Raw genomic sequence first — 5,936 nt, 5'->3', positions numbered from 1 at the left:
CATCGACAAGACCCATGAGGATGCCACGTTGCATCCCACGAGCCCTTCATGGGTCAAGCAAAAGAAAGTTTGCCACCAGGTGGCAGGATGGATGCGATCAGTGGCCATGAAACATTCAGCCTTGAGATTGAGTCTGGAGGTTAAAATACCAATCATCCTGGTACCTCCAAGTAGCCATGGTATACTTAGCATATCGAGAGCATATCCCACCCACTTAGGGATTGCAACAACTTGCAAAGACTCACTTCCACCCAACATGGAAACACCCAGCCCCTAACTTGAATATCAATCTAGAGTTTCTGAAGTTCAAATTACAACTAGATTTGGGAAAAATAACAACAAACCCATATAGGAGAGAAACAAACAAGTTGCGTGAGAAGACCCACAACCTAGTGGAGAGAAGAATCCGAGTAGTAGCCTTGGTAGTCAGTAAGGGAAGATACCATAAGCTCATCTTGGCAATAAAAAAAGTCAGATTCAAGATACCCACTTCGACAAAGCTCCCAAGAAGAATCCTGAGGATAAGCTTGGACAAAGGCAGAGTACAACCCTGGATGATAACCCTAGAGGTAGTGAAAGTCAAATGAAGGAGGTTAAACTCATAGTAGTAGAAGCGAACATGCCAAGAACTTTGGCTATTCCTAGTTCATTCAAAGCATCAATTGGATGGGGACATGTCAATATCATTGTTCTACTAGGTGATTTACTAAACCTAGTCTAGACTTTCAAATATCATCTCCTAAAGATGAATCAACCCGAATACTTGATATTTCCATTTCTAAAAGTAGTGTCCATGATGTTCCATGATTTGAAGGAAATAGTCCAAAAGATCTAGCAACAACCAATTCCAACATGCCCCTTATTTGATTTGACCATTCTGGTGATTCTTGTTTGGTGTGCAAGGACCAAATCATCTAGAAAGTCTTGCTCGACAATGGATTAGGGGTAAATATAATAACATTGGCAACTTGCCAACAATTGGAATTGATGGAATGGGAACTAGCCCCCTTTCTAGTAAAGATGGCCAATCAATAGTAGTAGTGAGTATGACCTCTGGGCATTATCAGGTTGATACTTCTAGAAATTACCACAACCCAATTTCTAATTTCCTTGATCGTCTTAAATATGGAGCATGCTGGTGAAGATTATTACTTGCTATTAGGACGGCCTTGATTGTGCTAAGTAATAGTCGCTCATAACTAGAATAAGGATACAATTGTAGAAAGCTGAAATAGTCAACATGGTTAAGGGCCTAAGTGACAACGAAGAAGAGGAGTTCTTGAAGGCTAATGCCAACTTGCAACCTTGGTGTCTCATTAATGTTCTCAAAATCAGTGAATACTATATGCAACTCCAAAGTCTGCAACCTCAAACCCCAAACAGGACAACAATCTAGACAGTTCTGAAACTTAGAGCTTAGACTACACAAAAAGCAACAACAACATTGATTGAGGTTACTGATGTAGACATCAGTGAAATCCTAAATCAAGTGTGCAAGTTTAAATTGCAGATGGAGAAAGGAGGAAGAAAGTAACAAGAGTAAAAGAAGATGAGTTGGGACATAGTCTATCTGGGTTAACCAGTCAAGATCACTGCTAAATTACAACCATCCTTTTGTCAAAAACTCATCATTAGTTTGCTAATCAAATTCAAGGATGTGTTTGCATGGGTATATTTAGATATAAAAGGTTTAGATTCTCATTTCTATCAGCACCGGATCCCTTTGAAACAAATGCTATTCCATTCTAGATGCAAGGCTAGAAAATGAACCCTCATGTGGCTAAGAATGGATTGACTACTAAGAGTAGGATTCATCGCTCCCATAGATCATGCAAATTGAATATCCATGACTGTCATTCTTCCAAAGAAGAGCAAGAAACTCTAGATATGTATGGATTATCGGAAGCTTAATGCAGCCATCATCATTGATGCCTTCCCTATTACCTTGCACTACAAGGATATGAGGGTATAGCGATGCCCATTAGCGACGAGAAATAATGGCATTGCTATTTGCATCGCAAATGCAACACTAATAGTGACGCAAATAGTGATGCAAATAGCGACGGTTCCCAGAGGAAAAAATCGTGGGCTGAAACCCGAGCGTGTCATTTTTTGCGTATTCACGAAAGAGAGAGTGAAAGGGAGGAGAGTCAGCATCTTGCTGAGAGGGAGAGAAAGAGAGAAAGAAGGAGAAAGAAGGCTTCTCACCGCCACCGCCCCCATCGCCACCATTCGTGAAGAAGAGGAGGTATACGGAGGGCAAAGAGGAGCCGCCAAACCCTTCTTTGAGCCTTTACGGTGAGTGCATTGTCCATTCTTTCTTTTCTTTTGTTTTTTCTCTCTCTCTTTTACTTGTTTTTGGTATAGTTCGTGTGTACTGAGAGAGGGAGAGGAGAGAGAAAAAGCGAGAAAAAACATTAAACATAATAGGGGAAGAGAAAGAGAGGGTGAGGGTGAGGGAGGGAGAAGAAATGAGAGAGGGAGAGGAAGAGAGCAAAAGGAAATGAGAGAGGGAGATGAGAGAGAAAAAATGAGAGAATGAGAGGAGAGAGAAAATATGTTAAACATAATAGGAAAAGAGAGAAAGAGAGGGTGAGGGTGAGGGTGAGGGAGGGAGAGGAAATGAGAGAGGGAGAGGAAGAGAAAAGGAAATGAGAGAGGGATAGGAGAGAGAAAAAACATTAAACATAATAGGGAAAGAGAGAAAGAGAGGGAGAGGGTGAGGGAGGGAGAGGAAATGAGAGAGGGAGAGAAAGAGAGAGAGAAATGAGAGAGGGATAAAAAATGAGAGAAAGAGAGAAAAGGAAATGAGAGAGGGAGAGGAAAGAGAAAAAGAGAGAAAAAACATTATACCTGATAGGGAAAGAGAAAAAGAGAGGAGAGGGTGAGGGAGGGAGCGTATACAAGAGAGGGAGAGAAAGAGAGAAAAGGAAATGAGAGAGGGAGAGGAGAGAGAAAAAGAGAGAAAAAACCCATATACCTAATAGGGAAAGAGAGAAAGAGAGGGAGAGAGTGAGGGAGGGAGAGGAAACAAGAGAGGGAGAGAAAGAGAGAAAAGGAAATAAGAGAGGGGGAGGAGAGAGAAAAAATGAGAGAGGGAAAGGAGAGAGAAAAAGAGAGAAAAAACATTAAACCTGATAGGGAAAGAGAGAAAGAGAGGGAGAGGGTGAGGTAGGGAGAGGAAATGAGAGAGGGAGAGGAAAAGAGAAAAGGAAATTAATTATTGTTGTTGTTTGTTATAGTAGTAGTAGTAGTTTTTTTTCTAAATTTCTTGTTTATTATTGTTTAGTTTTTTTTTTGTAGTAGTAGTAGTAGTTTTTTCTTCTTTTCTTGTTTATTGTAGTAGTAGTAGTAGTTGTTGTTGTTTTTTTAATTCTTTTTTTCCTGTTTATTATAGTGGTCGTAGTCATGGTAGTGGTAGTGGTAGATGTGGTGGTCGTAGTCGTGGTAGTGGTAGTGGTACGTAGTCGTGGTTGTGGTCGTGGTCGTCGTAGTCGTAGTCTAGTCGTGGTCATGGTTGTGGTCGTGGTCATGGTCGTGGTCTTCATTGTAGTCGTAGCCGTGATCGTTAAAGAAAATGAGAGAGGGGGAGGAAGAGACAAAAGAGGAAGGAACGAGAGAGAGGGAATAAACATACAGCATAATAAAGAAAGAGAAAAAGAGAGAGAGATGGAAGGAGAGGAGATAATGAATGGATAAAAAACAAAGAGAGAGTGGTGGCGAGGTCCGGTGCAACACCACGAGACGGGAAACACTCCGACATATATATGTTAATATGGGTGGGTAAGTGGAGACTTTACATACGTTAATTTTTGCTGAGTTACAAGAGAAGAAATCCCTTCTCAAGGAGAAGGTGAATCGCTTTTGTATGTTGCACCATGCCTCTATGGAGACATGGCTCGCCAGGTACCAGATCGCTAGGAAAGATCGAGAGAAAGTGTGATCTGAATTTCGACGTAGTATGCGCCATCGACATCCCGAGGGCATGGAGGAGATGCCGCAGTTCATGTCAACGCGATGGTTGCATGGAGCTTTGACTACAGCATCTCGCAAAGGGGCGGAGGTCTCAATTGAGGAGTGGGAATTCTCGAGGGAATATAGTCCAAAGGTGATGACATGTTAAGGATTTGTCATATCTATATTTTATATGTGACAACTAATTTGAGTGTTTCAATGTACAATACAAAATAATAGTGTAGCATGGTCGTGTGGACGACATTTTCACGTGGAGTGTATTGACAAAATTCCCTCCACAACGGACTTTGGTATCATGGCAAGGTTCGAGCAGGAGAGACGATGAGGAGCAATGGATCCAAACACGGTTATAGATGAGATGGAGTATTTTGGGAACTTGCAAAGTATTGTTACGATGGATTATCGTAGCTTCTCCATGATACTATTCAATGTGTAGTGGTTCAAAGTGGTACTTGAAGGAGCTAGAGCAATAGTTCGACAAGGTCCGTCTGGATTTCTCGAAATAGATTCTGAAAAAAATGGACAAATTTGCGCGACACCTTTGTGTTGCCAGCCCATTGTGAACAGGTACACGAACTCATTTGTTTGTTAATTGTATTACGATATGGTACATGTCACAATATTTTAATCTCTATTGTACTGTGAACATGTAATCTTCTATCCAAATCCCTGATAACCTTGATGGTGGTATGTTATACCTTCAGCTCCCCGAAGTGCGAGAGTACATGATCAAAGCGATGTTCGGAGCATAGATGATGTCAATATGCAAATAGAGGGGTTGATATTGCAAGGGGTGGAGGCCACCGAAAGCTTGGAGCATATAGAGAAGCTAGCATCAGCTAACAATGATGGAAATACAGGAGTCCAAGAACTCTTTGAGAACGAGGTGGACTCATCCTTTTGTGGTCACATGTCTATCGACCTTCCGGTGTATGCAGAGTTGTGTCAGGAGATTGACATGGGACCATAGGATACTTCATACTTGGAGTATTCACTTACTCAATTTGTTGACTAATCGCTTATAAGGGTACATAAGATATACATTTTAAGTGAGATTATTTTTTTAGGATTTATATTACTGTGCTTTGTATGATTTAAATTGATTATGCTAACATCATTTTTTTAAAATGCATGTGACCTTTTCAAGATGAGTCAAGAGATGAGTGATGAGGATTTATAGGATATCTTCACGTGCATGTCTCCAGATTAGATGGCAAGATTCAGAGACATGGCGGACCAGGAGTTGTCTCGAACATCGTCAGGCCGCTCTATTAGATCTACTTCGATGTGATTAGATGCTTTAGCTTTGAGCAAATGAGGTCAATGCTCCAGAATTGGGCCAGAGGGAGGGAGTGCTTCAGGATCAAGGGGATGTTGTAGAGATACGGAGGTAGTGAGCCTGCGGTCAGCACGGGATACAAGTGCGACTTCTCGCTCTCGTGGCGGTTTATAGGGAGCGTGGCTCAGGTGGTTGCTATGGAGGCACGGACGCGGTGTATCCATCTCGTCATTCTGCTGGAGTTGCATCACCTCCAAGATTTTTCACACTTGTGGGGATGTCTTCTCCAGTTACTTCGGCTTTTGCTCAGCCGTCTGTAGGTGGCACCCCTATGGGTGCTACACACATAGATACTACCCTAGTCGGTACAACAGATGTACAGGGGCCTCCTAGATATGCCCAGGAGTGTGGACGCATGTGGGAGAGAACCCATGTTAGGCATACCTCAAAGGGATATGCCTATCTTGTTGATGATAGATCAGGAGCCATCATCATGAATAATGAGGGGAGGGCGTGATGGCTTGCATGAGAGAGTTGTGCCAATAAGTTTTTTGGCACAACATCTTAGATCATTGGAAAAACATACCGAAGGGGAGCAAGGACTAGATAGTAGCATCCTTACATAAGGAGTTTCCGATTCTAGCCATAACAGATAGATTTTCTACGGACTGGATGATGGACT

The sequence above is a fragment of the Lygodium microphyllum genome, chromosome 8 (genome assembly GCF_053477565.2).
Source record: "Lygodium microphyllum isolate KBCC chromosome 8, Lygodium_microphyllum_v1.1.10, whole genome shotgun sequence".
Classification (NCBI taxonomy): Eukaryota; Viridiplantae; Streptophyta; class Polypodiopsida; order Schizaeales; family Lygodiaceae; genus Lygodium; species Lygodium microphyllum.
The sequence above is the reverse complement of the archived record's forward strand: the minus strand, read 5'-3'. Positions refer to the sequence as shown.